The 16,126-nt window shown below is 48.2% G+C and overlaps 1 protein-coding gene across 9 annotated transcripts in view; it reads left to right on the plus strand.

Moving 5' to 3' along the window:
- Positions 1 to 790: 790 nt before the first annotated feature.
- SPATA13 (spermatogenesis associated 13) overlaps positions 791 to 16,126 on the plus strand; it is a 124,814-nt gene continuing 109,478 nt past the window's right edge. The window contains exons 1-2 of one of the 9 annotated variants that reach the window (XM_089899734.1): positions 965 to 1,056; positions 2,856 to 2,993. The gene's annotated coding sequence lies outside the window, so the exon portion shown is untranslated. The other 8 variants (XM_089899736.1, XM_089899730.1, XM_089899737.1 and 5 more) reach the window with 8 other exon arrangements.

The raw sequence follows: 16,126 nt of genomic DNA on the forward strand, positions 1-16,126 counted from the left end.
AGCGCAGACTCAGTAGTTGTGGTGCACGGACTTAGTTGCTCTGCGGTATGTGGGATGCTTCCCGGACCAGGGCTCGAACCCGTGTCTCCTGCATTGGCAGGCGGGTTCGTCACCACTGCTCCAGCAGGGAAGCCCTCACTTAGGGTTTTCTTTTTCACGAAAAGTGTAGCCAGGGCGCCTTGGCCTGGAGTGACCTCCTCCCTGTCAGAGGTGGGGCGAGGGGGCAGTGAGGGGCGGTTGCCTGGGCGACGCGACTGCTCCTCCCGCCCAGGGCCGATGCTGGGGGGTTGATGAGGTGGAGGGGAGCCGGGTTTAGGGGGGCCGGGCTGGGGGGTGCTGACATGGGGGGAGTTGCTGGGGGTGGATGGAGGAGACCCCGGCTGGGGGGTGTAGCTGGGTGGATGAGGAGTTAGGGTCGGGGGAAGTGTAGCGGGGCGGGCGTGTGGTGGGGGGATATCCTCGTGGTGTGGAGCAGGGTGGGTTGGGAATGTCTGCGAGGATGGTGGGGACAGCAGGGCCGCTGGAAAGGTGGCCGGGGACGGAGGGGGCTGGCGGGGAGGAGAAGAGCCGAGCCAGGGGCGTGGTCTGGGGGCTGAGCTGGGGGCGTGGCTTGAGGCAAGAAGGGAGAGCCTAGCCAGAGCGGTGGCCTGGAGCCAGGTGTGGCGTGGCCTGGGGGGCGTGGAAGGAGAGCCGGGCAGGGGCGCGGCATGGGGCCGGGCGTGGCCTGGTCCGGGGTGGGGGGGTGGAAAGGTAGCTGAGCCGGGGGCGTGGCCTGGGGCTTGGGCTAGGCCTGGGGTGTGTGTGGAAGAGCAGGGTTTGGGGCGTGGCCTGGGCCGGCGGGGGCGTGGCCTGGGCCGGGCGGCAGCGGCGGGCTGCCTTCAGCGCCGCGCTCCTCCCCCGCAGCCCAGCCCGCCGCCCGCCGGGAGTCCGCGCACCCGAGCGGAGGCTTCTCCGAGAGCCCGGCGTGCTCGGATCTCCGCGGCGCCAGGACCAGCCCTGGGTCGCTGGGACGTCTTGGATCGGCAGACTTTGGAGGCTCCTTCGAGCGGGGCCGCGGTAGGTGAGGCTGCGCCGAGGCGCCGGGCGGGCGCCCGGGTGTTGGCGAGGAGCCCGAGCCCGGGAGCTGAGTTACCCTGACGCCGGCCCCGCAGCCCCAACACCGAGTTCGCTCGATGAGCTCGCTGCGGGGCTGGGCGGCCCGAGGGCGAGGGACCCCCGGCCCCGCGCGCCTGGGGATCCCCAGACTTAACCCGCGCCCGCCGCGGGCTGCGGGCGGGACAAAGGCGCAGAGCGCCCGCGCCGCCCAGGGGATGCGCCGGAGATCTCTCCCAAAGCGAGTTTCTCTCCGGGTGCCCCGGGCCTCATCTCCCGAGAAAGGCGGGACCCTGAGTCCGGCGACCCTGAACTGGAGGGATGAGCTCTAGGGCTGGTTTGCTTCCACTTACGTTAGGCGAGGTGAGGGAGTGGGCACGCCAGCCCAGGGGTACACAGACCAGCGCTGCGCCTACGGCCGGGGAGCTCAGGTGACCTGGGCTGGAGGCCACCAACCGGCTGTGCAGTCTGAGCCCCGACAAACCTCCCCTCCCTCCAGGTGCGGAATAAAGGCCAAACCAACCAACCATACAAACAGAACTCTCTCCGTCATTTGCTTCCCAGCACTGGACAGTCTTGTTGATAAACAAAAGAATAACTTGAGTTTATGTGGCACTTGTTACCAAGGCCATCTAAATTCATACATCATCCGCCCCTCCTACCACGGTTTTCCCTGCGTCTCACCTCATTTTCCGTGTTGCCTGGTGTTTTCTACCCTATTAACCCCTCCAAGTCCCCAAGTACTGTGCTCTTCTCGAACAGGTACAGAAGTTTCACCCATTTTATTTTTCCTAACAAATGCTCCTTTTCTATGCCCCCTTCTTGCAGATTTCCTCACTGCAGTGTCCTCGGGGTCCTGGTGATTACGCTTCCTCCCTGTGCTGAACCTTGGCCTCTGCCCCCTCCCCCCATCCTTTAGAGTTTTATGTGACTGTTTCTTACCCAGAATTCTAATTTTCACACCCCTCCTTTGGTCCCCAGATTTTCCACCTTCCTCCCACCCAGGCTGGCTGGCTGCCTTTTTGCCTGTGCTCCCGTGCTGTGGGCTGTCTTGCCTTTTACCTACTTCTCCCTGTGCTTTTCCCGCCTCCAGAGCACACCTTGTTTCGGTTCCTCTGGTTGTTGATTTTGCTGCTGCATCACCACTCCTCGGTTCCCTTTCTTCCCTTCCAATCGGTCCTCCATTACCTGGCAGACGTCTTTATTTCAGAAGGTCTGAAAGTGTTACAAGTAGGCAACCAGCTTCCCCAGGACCTCTGTGGACGTCAGGACCTTCCCATCTGCTCCTGGTTCTGTGTGTGTTCTTACTGAAGAAGTAGTATCATGTGTAGACAAGTTCTCCGACTATGTTGATATTGATGTTAATGTGAATATCAGGTAGCAGTTGTCAAACACTTAGTAGGAGCCGAGCAGTCTTCCGAGGGACGTGCATGCAGTAATAACTCATGAATCCTCCTCGCTTCCCTGTAATGTCAATGCATTCCTAGCCCCATTTTACAGATGAGAAAGGAGAGGCTCAGAGAACTTTAAGTACCAGGCCCAGTTTCTCGTGACTGTGTAGTGGGAGAGCCCCTCTTCTTGCCAGGCGGCTGTGCTCCCAGGCCATGCTAACTTTGGAACTCATACGTGGGCTGGGATTCGGCCTTGGAAATGAGGTCATTATTTGCGTGTTTTACTTGGTCTGCAGTTCACTGCTGTTGAGGGCATAATATCTATACTGTAGAGCAGTGTGTGGGGAAAACCTAATGCCTCCTGTTCCTCAGAAAGACGGGGGACACTGCCTGGGCTGGCTTCCAGCTCACTTTCCTGAAGAGACCACCTGGCCCCCTTGGCTACAGGAAGGCTGGAAGAAAGCTTCTTGCAAAGACCGTTGCCAGCCGGCTCCTCCCCTGCAGTGAGAGGTCAGTTTCACTTTAGCTGGCCAGATCTTTAGGGTCCTTGAGAGCCCTGTGATGTGGTGAGTCTTGCTTATTTCTGCTTCATTATATAATTTAAAGCCTTGCTCCTGTACCTCCTTCATCTTCCTGAAAGTTGGAGGCAAGTGTTTGTTCTCAGGTAGATGCTGAGGCAGAGTGTCGGGAAAGTTTTATACTTCGATGGCTGGAAGGGGCCTTCCTTTCCACAGACGAGGAAACTGTGGCCCAGAGAAACAAAATGATATGTCCAGGGCAGGCAGCGGGGCAGTAGATCCCTGACCTGCCGACCTCTGGTTCAGGACTCTCCATGCATGGCCCTGCAGCTTGGTGGGGTGACCTCTGGGCTTGCTGTGCAAAGCCGTGAACGAACCGTTTTCTTCCTGAGCTAAGAGGCATTGGGAGAATTCATTTGGAATGGAAATTGTCAGTGGGTTCTTTTTTTTTTTTTTTTTTTTTTGGTCTGAAAACTAAACATTTAAAAAATGTTTGCTTTCGAGATACGTAATGGCATAAACGGGATCATAAAATCGCAGAAGTATAAATTCAGATGTTTTTAGAATTTTCCGGAACATCAGGCAGGAGCGCCAAACATACATTGCTTTCTAGAGGCAAATTGTACAATCCATGGCAATTTGAAAATCAGTAACTGGAACGATGAATTGTATTTTCATTTGCAGAGAGAAAGGCCTTAGTACAAAGCGCTCATGTGATTTCCTTCATCTCTGCATCTCGGATAAAACAGGGGTGAAGGGGGAGCCTGTCCAGTTAGATGCTGTCTCTGTGTTGGCTCTGCCATGCCCCGCCCCTATCTACCCCTGGCCTCGGGCTCCCAGCCAAGCCCCCCCATTCCCAGCTCTGCTCCCTGCTGTCTGGTTCATCTCTTTCTCCAGGAGCCCTCGGGGAACCTGGAGGGCGCTGCTCGCCCAGGATTGCTCAAGCCGTTCCATAACTGCCTTTCTTGACAGAATCTAGCCCTAATGCCCTAAGGTGTTTGTTGCATGTAATTAACTTCTCTCTGATGCTCCAGAATCAGATGGGTGGCTCAGTGCGTCCTTGGGAGAAATGATGAGACATTCACTGTCTGTGTTCTGTGGTTCGGATGGATCATCGGTGTAACTGCGGAGCAGGTTAGGTTCACCGCTCCCCTCACACAGGGGAAGGAATCGAATGTCCTGGCCACAGCCCCGTAGGAAGAGTCAAGGCTGAGATTTGAATGCGATGCTGCCAGGCCCAGGAGAGCCACAGGCACGTCCAGCGTCTGTCTGCTCTGAAGCTCATAACCCTCCACAGCAGCTTCCCAGAGCCTTTCACGAACTAGAGGAGGGAAAACGAGGGGCACGTGGGACCTTGCGGGCGTCCCGGACCAGCCCTCCGCAGTCTCCCTTCGGGGCCAGGGGTGCTTTCTGACTGTGGGCGGCAAAGCCTCAAGTGGCCAGAGATGGTCCTTGTTTCTCATACATGGCTGTGGCCATTTGCTGTGGTCGGGATGTCAACACTTGTGGCCACAGGTAATGCCCCCTCCTGTGCTCGTGATCTTCAAGTGTTACCTAACCAGGACCTTAAAGGACCTGATTTCTTGGCCAGAAATAACCTCCACCTGTTTCCGTGACACAGGACTGCTCTTTGTCACCGTGGAAGCAATGCAAGCTTAGCGTTGTCACTTCAGGGACCGTGTGCCTGACTCAGGACATCTTTTGCTCTGGTCAGAGCTGAGCTGGACCCCCAATTCTCTCTCGGGGTTCAGCCATGGGGCTGGGGATCTCTAAGAGGACCCTGCCTGCTAATCTGGGAGAGGGAGGGGCAGCTTTTTCCCTCTCCCATTAGCACCGTTTCAGAGTTTGTTCCCTAAGCCTGGCAGGCTGTCCTTAGAGAAAAACAGAACTCAGGTCCGAAAGGGCTAGACTGGAAGGTGTGGGCGGGCGAGATGCGGCCTGCAGGAATCTGGGATCCTTGCCCGCCATCTCTGGCAGGTGCGGGGCGCTGGGGCCCCGTGTTTGTTGTCTTAGAGCAGAGGGGGCAGGAGGCCAGGGAGGAGACGTGTTCCTGGTATCGGAACTTTGATCACAGGCTTTCCTGGCAATTACTGTTCTCCATAATAGAAGCAGCGAGCAGTCTTGTGGGTGGAGGAGTGTTAAAATTACAGTCACATTAAACGAGGTCAGGCCCTACTACGTCACCACCACGTGTGCTGTATAAAAAGAGAGGAGGCCCGAGTCCTAAAACTTAAACCATGTGGGCATTGAAACTTGTCCAGTTCGGATGTTGGGACTCTCTGCGGCTGAAAGGAAGAACAGCTTCAGAAAGTTTGCTCCCTTCCCCCTTTCCCTTTTATGTGCTGGATGCTGGGGATGGAACCAGCCCTTGCCCTCGTGGAGGCTCATACTCTTTCCGGTGGGAGTGGTAGGCATGTGAAAGGAAAGACCTGTAGCAGGTGAGGGATCAGTTTATGGGGAGGGCGTTAGGGGAACCCATGGGAGGCCGAGGATCCAGGAAGCCTTCCTGGAGGAGGAGCTAACCACAGCCAGGGCTGAATAGGAGGGTGCAGGTTGGGGAAGGGGCTGACAGAGGGAGGCATTGTAGCCTCTGGGGACAGAATAAGCAGAGGTGGGGACACGGACCCCAGCTCGGAGATGAGGGACCCTCAGACAATTCTGCCCATCATTCATGACTGTTAACCATTTGCCCAGAGCAGTGGTTCTGCATCTGCATCAGCTGAGAATTTGTTAGAAAACCAAATTCTAGGGCTCTCCCCCGGACCCGCCGAATTAGAGTTTCTGGGGTGTGTGTCTGTATTTTAACAGCCTTGCAGGTGATTTTCACACACGCTGAAGTTTGAGAACTAGTGCTTTAGAACGTAAGCTTTTCAGACACCCAAAAAACAGCTGCTCTTCATTGCTACCTGGTTGTCCTTCAAAGTGACTGTGTTCCTGCCTGGTTGGACGTGTCAGACCTCCCTCGAGCCATCAGCTGTCCAACCTTCTCGTTCTCCTCCACCGTGTACACCCTCACAGTTTCTCTTGCCCACCCTGCTTCATTTCATCACATACTAGTAATTTATATTATTTCTATAACATGATTTCTTAGTGTTTGGCGGTCGTGAGGTAAACTGGGTTCAGGTCCCAACCCTGCTGCTTGCCTGCTATGTGACCTGGGGGAGGCATTGACCTTTCTGCCTCAGTTGCCTTATCTGAACAATGTACATAATGGTACCCATCTCTTCACTGAGTGTTTCAAACTTTGCTGGACATTGGAATTACCTGGGGGGTCTTTAAGAAAGGTTGATGCCTGTTCCCATCCCCAAATTGTAATCGGTTGTGGGTGTGACCTTGGCATTGGAATTTCCCAGGGGCAGTAAAGTTGGGAACCACGGTCACAGGCTGTGGTGCTGTGGTGCGGATGAGATGAGTCCCCACTTGCAAAGTGCTCAGAAGCGGGTAAGGCCTGGCTCTTCTGTTTGATGGGGGAGGGGAGGCTCTGTTGGTTCTGTGGTGATGGGGGAGAAGGCAGAGCTGTGTCGCTCGTTCTGTGAACACTTGTTGGATGTCGAGGGCCTGTTGGTTTGGGGATCTCCTGGTGACTCCGTCTTGTTCTGAGACTTAGGAGGTGAAGTAGCCCAGCACAGTGGGTCTCCAGGTCTGATTCTCTGAGCATCCGCTGGGCAGGACTACAGAGGTCCTGTGTGAACAGAGCACATGGGCTGCCACCCCCTGGCCAGCATTCCCAACACGGGACACCCATTTCCCTTCTCTGTGCAGAATAACGTGAATTTTCGGAATATAACCAGCTTCTAAAATCATGAAGGAGCAGTGCTTTTCAGTGAAAATGGGAATAGGGCCCCCCTAGGGTTCTGACCTGCCCTAATCTGTCATTTGAACTTAGACGCCAGTTTTCTAAATTTATTTACTTATTTTTGGCTGCATTGGGTCTTCGTTGCTGCACACGGGCTTTCTCTAGTTGCAGCGAGCGGGGGCTACTCTTTGTCGCGGTGCGCGGGCTTCTCATTGCGGTGGCTTCTCTTGTTGCGGAGCACGGGCTCTAGGCACGCAGGCTTCAGTAGTTGTGGTGCACGGGCTCAGTAGTTGTGGCGCACGGGCTCAGTTGCTCCACGGCACGGGAGATCTTCCCGGACCAGGGCTCGAACCTGTGTCTCCTGCATTGGCAGGAGGGCTCTTAACCACTGCCCCACCAGGGAAGTCCCAGCCGCCAGTTTTCAGACACACAAAACATCTCTGGACTTGATCTCTTTGGCACCTGAACTGTCTTTTAGGACAGTGTTCCCCAACCTTTTTGGCACCAGAGACTGGTTTTGTGGAAGACATTTTTCCACGATGGGGGTGGGAGTTTTTCAACGATGGTTCAGGTGGTATTGTGAGCGAGGGGGAGCGAGGGGGGGGGGATGGGGAGCGATGGGGGGATGGGGGCGAGGGGGGATGGGGAGCGAGGGAGAGCAAGGGGGATGGGGAGCGATGGGGGGGATGGGGGCGAGGGGGAGCGAGGGGGGATGGGGAGCGAGGGAGAGCGAGGGGGGATGGGGAGCGATGGGGGGATGGGGGCGAGGGGGAGCGAGGGGGGATGGGGAGCGGCAGGTGAAGCTCTGCTCGCTTGCCCACCGCTCACCTCCTGCTGTGCAGCCCGGTTCCCGACAGGCCTCGGACCGGGTGGGGACCCCCGTTCTAGGATCTAAATGTCACTATGTTATAAATTATGTATTTCTAACCGTTATTTGAGTAACATACAGTCTTTTTGCATACCCTGTCCTGTCACATACTCATCCTACGTTCATTCATTGTTTTATTCATTCAGCGAATGTTGACGAGGATCTGCTTTGCATCAGACATCAGCCTGGCAGCCTCATCCCTCATTTCCTGTGGAAGGACAGGCGTACCTGTCAGCGTGTAGAAAGTGTCTCTTTAGGTTTTACTTCATAGCTGCAGCCTTCTGTGTACCTGTCTCTTTTGGTGACATAATTACTCCACTTTTAATAATAGAACATCTGAAGGGCATTTTTCATGTTGACTCCATGGGCCTTCTTTGAACCCTGCTGAGATTAATTAAATCAAACCCCATGCAACAATTATCCTAAAATATCCCGACAAGTTATTAAAATCCAGTTTGCCTGGAGCCGGGAGTCAGTGACCCACAGTCAGCACCCTCAGGATGAAATCCGCAATCCAGTTTAAGGTATGGGGGTTTCTGATTTCTTTTAGTCCAGAGTCCGTCCTAGTGGTTTGGCCAAATTAATTAAAGAAATGAGAAATAGGGGAATTCGTATCTCGAGTTTGATTTGTTCTCTTCCTGTGGAAAAGTTAGGTTCTGTTTTTGGTTTTGTTTTGCCATGCAGGGCATACAAGGAACTGATGTTGACTCTTAGCTTGCCCCTAGCACATTTAAATGTGTGTTGCAAATAGAAATAATTGGTTCACTATATTTGTTCTGCTCAGGCCTGATTACTAAGTGAAAATCTACCACCGGGGAAACTTTTGTGTAGCCAGCACACAAGTAGCTCAGTATTATGGTAAAGACTAGCCTCCATTGTGTGGTCTTAACATTATCAATGGCGTTACCCACAGACTGAATAGGCTTTAGAAATACCGGCCTTCCCAGGAATCGCCCTGGCTTAAGTGTTCCATGGAGCCTTCTGAAATAACATCCCCCAAACCTTCATTTGAAACAATAAAGAAGGAGGGGATATATGGATATCTACAGCTTCAGTTGTGTCGCAAAGAATTAGGCGTTAAAATGAGAAAAGGTAAAAATATATTTTAGCTTTAAGAATCTGAGGTTAAGAAATAATCCAAGATACGCGGGGAAAAGTCAACAATATTCTTTAAAATGGTATGTTCTAAGATCTGCCAGACCTGCTCTCTCTGCTTTTTCTACCTTTGACTTTTCTGAAACAAATCTAAACTCCCCAGAGTGGATTGAGTGGCCCATCTTACTGAAGAGGCTGCCTGTTTGATTAAGTCAAGCCCAACTCTGGCGTTGGAGCATCCCTCTGAGTCCTCAGGCTGCTCTGCCAGAACCGTGGTGTCGTGCACTTCCCAGAAAAGGACGGGGGACTTCACTGTTAGGGCCCAGCTCCACTTCTGGTGTGTGTGTGTGTGTGTGTGTGTGTGTAGGTCTAGGGTAGGGCCAGCCTGTGTGCTCTGCTGAGTCAGTGTGTCTTGGAACCAGTGACGTTCCCGCCTAAGCGCCTAAGTTGGGTCTAGACTCCTGGCCTCCCTAAGACATGAAGCAGTGGGAGTCTGAATAAGGAAAGTGGCAGCCTCTTTTGCAGATTCATTTTTGATGACACGTCATGGCAAGGTGTGAGGGAGAAGGCTGATTTGTAAACCTGCAGCTTGTGGAATTGGGCTGAACGTTGGGATTTTCTTTTTCTTTTCTTTCTTTCTCCCTCCCCTTCCCTTCCCTCTTTTCGCCGAACCGTGAGGCATGTGGGATCCTATCTCCGGACCAGGGGTCAAAGCCACGCCCCCTGCAGTGGAAGCACTGAGTCAACCACTGGACCGCCGGGGGGGGTGGGGGGTCCCTCTATTCGTGTTTTCAACGGCTGTCCTCACCCGACAGCATCAGTGTCAACAGCTCCGCTCATGATTGAGCCGACTGAAGGCAGACCCTGTGCCCAGACTCAGCTCTTGAACTGCCACGTACCTGGCAGAGTGTCTTGTGCTCACGGATGACGACAGCGCTCACTGGGACGAGGGAGGGTCCATCCATAAAGACGGTCGTGGTTCTGGCCGGGGGAGGCGCTGGCATTGTCCAGTCTCGGCTAACTCCTTCCCTCCAGCCTCGCCTTCCGCCTTCCCTTGTTAGATTCTGCGTTGGGTTGGAGGGGAGTGATGTACGTTAACCTCCTCTGGACTTTCTCTCAGGCTAGAATCTTCTGCTCCCAGGGACGGGGTACCCAGAGGAATGGAGAGGATGCTCCGTTAGTCCCTGCTCTCCCCCTCCGTCTGCTGGTCTGCGCCTCCCATGGCTCCACTCAAAATTAGGAAAAGTACTCAGGCTGAGGGAACACCATCTGCCTTCCTTCTGATACAGAAGTAACCTCGTTGGAGGAAGCAGGAACTCTCCCTGCTTTTCCTAGTCTTTATTTCTAATCCGGCCCCTCATCCAAGGTGCTCACCCTGAGTGGGTGCTGACCCAGAAGCCTTCAAGTGGGACATGGAAGCAAGAATATTCTGGCACTACAAGATCAGTGCCTGCGGGTGGACAGGTCAAAGCGTACGGTACCACTGCCGCTGCCTAAAGATGTCCGAGTTGGTAGTGTGGCTACTTACATTCTCAGACTAGCACATCTGAAGGAAGTTTATCACACTGATTTCCCGGGGGCTGTTTCCAAGCCTGCTGAGATTAATTAAATCAAACCCCATGCAGCAATTATTCTGAAGCAAAATGGTTTATTAAATTCCAGCGCATATGCTGGATTACTGAATTTGTATTGTCCAACTAGATGATTATGTTTTTGTTTGTTTCCTACTACAGGACTTTAATATCCAATCTCTTTTGGTTTTTCTTCCCTGCTGGGACGAGGAATCTCTAGGGAAGAAGGAAATACCTGCTGTCAGTAGGACAGTACTGTTTTCTAGGCTTTCCTGGAAAGTTGTTTCTGTAGAACTAGGTCTTTCTCTCCACACAGTGCCTCTGTTTTTCTTGGGCTGGGAGTTTTAAGAAGGCTTTGTGTCCGTTGGAACACTTGTCTTCTGAGATGAAGATAGTGGCCATCTGTGCAGATCGGTCCAGGAGGAACAGAAGGTTGGCTCAGCAGGAAGGTTCCTGGTCCCTTGTCACCCGGACCCGGGGCAGCCACTCCTCTGTGTGTGCTTCTGGGTCAACTAAAAAGACTTAGGAAGCACTTTGGTCATTACTGAGAGAGGATTTTTCTTAAAAAACATAATGCTGTTGAAATCGTGTGTGTGTGTGTGTGTGTGTGTGTGTGTGTGTGTGTGTGTGTATTTTACTGTTTCTTCCAAACAGAAGAGTTTCTTTTATGTGATTGTTTTAAAGAGAACTGGTCATGCAGTGACCAGTTATTACACATGACATGCCTGGCTAGTGAACTTTTCTCTTCCTTGTACAAACTCACGGTTGCAGGATTCAGAAAGAATTAACTTGGAACACATTTCTCATGGGCTTTTAGATGGAAAGATATTTCCCCATTGGGAGGATCCCACAGCTTTTACCTTAGAGGAGTGAGAACTTCAGCCCCATGTCGGGATCCACTCACTGAGGGCTCGGGAGGAGATCTGGGTGGTTTCGGGTTCCCAGGGCAGGGTGCCATCTGAGTGCAGAAGCCCTTGGAATGCGCTGCCCATTGGCTGCCTCGTGTGCTCCGTGCTGCCTTGGCGAGAGGCGGAGGGAGATGGGGGAGTGGTGGCCCTCATCTCAGAACCTGCGGGACAGATCTGAGCACCTGCTGCTTCCATGTGGAGGACCAGATGCTGGAAATGTTACCAGGGTGAGGTGGATGGTTTCAAAGAAGTGCTTATAGAGGGCTGGTAACTACAGTGATGGCCCAGCAGGGAGGTGGCCACACCTGCTTGCTGGTGCTTGACGGGGTATCTACGCGGGAATTCAGACTTCTGGCATCTGTCCTGGGCTCTCCGGCTGAACCTGTCTGCGTCAGTCATGAGGTTTGGATGGTCAAGGAAAGGTCTCCGTAAAATACCCAAGTCCTGGTGTTTGGTTGTGTGGAAGACGCAGCAGTGGTGCGTAGGTGGTTTTCTTTAGCTGGACTAACATTGGTAAAAGTCAGCATCTGACACAGAAGAGGCAAGTGTTGGCAGAAGAGAGAGGGAATTCGAGGGTTAAGGCAATGTGTAATTGTATTCGTGGAGAGTTTTAAATTCTTATTTAATTTAAAAAATTAAGCTTTTTTATTTTGAGATAATTATAGATTCACATGCATGGTAAAATACAGTGATATTTATGTGATATTGTACAACATCACAACCGGGATATTAACATTGATACATGAAGATAAATAACATTTCCATCACCAAGAGGGTCACTTGTGTTGTCGTTTTATTTCAAAAATGTTATAAAATTCGAATCATACAGTGTGTTAGGTATTGCTTTTCTTACTCAACACAATTCTCTGAAGATGATACTACCCCTTCTTTGGATATGGGCCTTGCATATATGTTCTCTGACTCTGCAGCTTGTCTCTTTAACCTCTTAACAGGGTCCTTTGCAGAACAAAAGTTTTTTGTTTTGATGAGGTCTAATTTATTGATTTTTTTCCTTTTATGGATTATGCTTCTGGTGTCAAGTCTAAGAACTCTTTGCCTAGCCCTAGACCTTGAAGATTTCCTTCTATTGTTTTTTAAGTTTTATAGTTTTACATTTAAGTCCATGACCCATTTGTGTTAGTTTTTGTATGAGGTGTGAGATTTAGGTTGTGGTTTTTTGTGAGGTTTTTATTTGCTTGTATGTTTTTGCCTGTAGATGTCTAATTGCTCCAGCCCCTTTTTTGTTAAAAAGGCTATCCCTCTTCTGTTCAATGCCTTTTGCACCTTTATCAAAAATCAGTTGGGCGTATTGGTGTAGATCTGTTTCTGAGTTCTCTTTTCTGTTGAATTTAGCTATGTGTCTCAGCCAGTATCACAGTCTTGATTACTAGAGCTATGAGTCTTGAAATTGGGTGGATTGATTCCTCCCACTTTATTCTTTTTCAAAATTGTTTTAGCTAGTCCAGCTCCTTTCCCTTTCTACATAAATTTTAGAATAATCTTCTCATATCTACAAAAAAATCTTGCTGGAATTTGGGGAGAATTGACATCTTTACTATGTTGAATTTTCCAGTCAGTGAACACAATATGTCTCTCCATTTCTTTCATCCGCATTGTCTAGTTTTAAGCATATAATTTCTGTTCATGTTTGCATAGATTTACACCTAAGTATTTCATTTTTTGGAGCACTTGTAAATGGTATTGTATTTTTTATTTCAATGTCCATGTGTTCATTGCTAGTATATAGAAATACAATAATTATTTTTTTTGGATGTTTAACTGTATTATTTAACCTTGTAGAGCTCACTAATTAGTTCTAGGAGTTTTTTGGTAGATTTCTTGGGATTTTCTGTGTAGACAGTCATGTCATCTGCAAATAGGGATGGTTTAATTTCTTCCTTTCTAAGCTGTATGCCTTTCATTTCCTTTTCTTGCCTTATTGCACTGGCTAGAACTTCTCATGCTGTGTTGAATAAGAGTGGTGAGAGCAAAGTCCTTGCCTCTTCTTTCTGATCTTAGAGGGAAAGCATCCTGTCTTTTCACCATTAAGTATAATGTTAGCTGTAGGTTTTTGGTAGATGCTCCTTATCAAGTTGAGGAAATTGTCTTCTATTCCATTTTTTTGAGAGTTTTTTTTTACGATGACTGAATTTTATCAAATTTTTTTCTATCGATTGATATGATCATATGATTTTTTTTCTTTAGCCCGTTAATATAATGAATTATATTGATTAATTTTCAAACACTGAACCAGCCTTGGATTCCTGGAATAAACCCAAATGGAATAAACCCCACTTTGTCATGTGTTATAATTATTTTTATATATTGCTGTATTCTCTTCTGTTTTATTAAGCATTCTTATGTCTATATTCATGAAGGATATTGGTCTGTCTGTAGTTGGGTTTTTGTTTTTGTTTTCATTTGTTTTTGGTGGTGGTGGTGGTAGGGTACTATTTTTATCTGGTTTTGGTATGAGGGTAACACTAGTTTCATAAAATGAATGGAAAATGTCTTCCATTTCCTGGATGACAAAGGGTGGAATTGGTGTTAATTCTTTCTTAAACATTTAGTAGAATTCTTCAGTGAGAGCATTTGGGCCTGGAGATTTCTTCTTAGTTTTGAAATGACATATTCAATTTCCATAAATGGTTAAGGTCTGTTGAAGTTACCTATTTCATATTGTGTGAATTGTGGTAGTTTTTGTTTTTTGAGCAAGGGGTCCATTTTGTCTAAGTTGTCCAATTTGTGTGTATAGAGTTGTTCATAGTATTCCCTTACTATCTTTTTTTTTTTAAAGAATCAATTTTATTTATTTATTTATTTTTGATTGCGTTGGGTCTTTGTTGCTGCGCGTGGGCTTTCTCTAGTTGCAGTGAGTGGGGGCTACTCTTTGTTGTGGTGCGCGGGCTTCTCATTGTGGTGGATTCTCTTGTTGCGTAGCACGGGCTTTAGGTGTGCGGGCTTCAGTAGTTGAGGCACGCGGGCTCAGTAGTTGTGGCTCATGGGCTTAGTTGCTCCGCAGCATGTGGGATCTTCCCGGGCCAGGGCTCAAACCCACGTCCCCTGCATTGGCAGGCAGATTCTTAACCACTGTGTCATCAGGGAATTCCCCCCTTATTATCTTTTTGATGTCTGCAGTGTCGGTAGTGTTACCTTATTTCATTCCTAATAATGGTATATTGTGTCTTCTTTTCTTTGTCAACCTTGTTAGAAAGTTTGTAAATTTATTACTCTTTTAAAAGAACCAACTTTTAGTTTTAGTGATTTTTGCTGTTTCTCTGTTTTCAATTTCTTTTATATCTGTTCTTGCCTTTATTATTTCTTTCCTTTGCTTGCTTTGGGTTTAATTTGCTCTTTCTCTAGGTTCTTGAGGTGGGAGTTTAGACTACTAATTTGAGAAGTTTCTTATTTTCTTATGTATTTATTTAATGCTATAAATTTCCCTCAGAGCACTGCTTTAGCGGTGTTCTACAAATTTTGATATGTTACATTATCATTTTCATTTTTATTCGGTTAAATGTATTTTTTAAATTTCTCTGTAGACTTCCTCTTTGACCTGTGGATTATTTAAAAGTGTGTTGTTTAGTTTCCAGATGTTTGGAGATTTTCCTTTTATCTTTCTGTTATTGATTTCCAGTTTATTCCATTATGGTTGGAGAACACATTCTGTATGATTTCAGTTCTTTAAAAATTTTTGAAGTTTGTTTTATAGCCCAGAATATTGTCTGTCTTGATCTGTGTTCTATGTGCATTTGAGAAGACTATATATATTCTGTTGCTGTAGGGTGGAGTTTGCTATAACTGTCTAATCCTGTTGGTTAATGCTGTTAATCCTGAAATGGAGTGTTTTGTTGTAGTGATGTTAATAGTTATTATTTGTTTCTTGCTTTTGTTTTTTTCTGGTGAGGGAAGGGGAATGAGGATTAGACAGTGAAGAATTTGACATCATATTGTCTGGCAAGAATAAGGAGACTAAAACTCCATATTGCCAATTTAGGGCAACTTTGACAACCATCCAAGGAAAGAGTAGAGTTTATATTCTCTATTGAAAATGTAGGTACCAGAGGGCCAGTTTATTACACCATTGTTTTAGGATTAGAAAGTCTGAAGAAAACCATGCTTGATCTCAAAATTAGAGGTCAGGCAGCTAAAGTTGCTGACCAGGACTGGAGAAAAAGGATATATTTCAAGGTTGTTTACATTACCTCTTGTTGAATAGTATTTATTAGTTAACTGGCTTATTGCTTATTAAGTATTCAACCTTTAATTAGATCTAGGGCAGAGTCATGGGTTATTGACATAAAAGCTATATTATTAATCTATTCTAAAAAGTTTGTTATGTAATTCCTCTATTCCAGATATGGTGTTAGTTCCTGATAATATAAAAATAAACTAGAGAGACATGGACTTAAGTATTTTTTATTCTCCCACAGAACAAAAACCTAGAAATCTCAATGGCTTCCACAAAGACTGATTACTGGAAAACATAAGAGTAAATTAAACATTGAAGATTATTTTAGTTTCAGATGCTGCCACTTAAATATGAAAAACAGTATTAAATATGCAGTGCAGGGAACCTATTTTATTACATGGTTGCATAGTCGCTTTCAATTAAAAGCCTGGCATTTCTTGCAGGTCTCCTGTGTGTCAGGCACTGAAGTGAGTGCAGGAGATCTGGCTTTGCTTAGCCCCTGGTGTACTTTTTCTTTCTTAAGTCTGATTGTTATAAAGATAGAGGCCAAGTGTAAATTTCTTAAACTTTATATACATTTTTATGTATTATTTCTTGAGAAATAGAAGCTTCCATGTATACTGAAAATTTTTATTTGCATCACTTTTTCAGTAACACAACTATATAAAGAATATCAAAAAAAAAAAAAAAGAATA

Source organism: Delphinapterus leucas, chromosome 18 (assembly GCF_059928025.1).
Source record: "Delphinapterus leucas isolate spDelLeu-1000000601 "Yukka" chromosome 18, BTC_Dleu_Yukka2, whole genome shotgun sequence".
NCBI classification, from domain to species: Eukaryota; Metazoa; Chordata; class Mammalia; order Artiodactyla; family Monodontidae; genus Delphinapterus; species Delphinapterus leucas.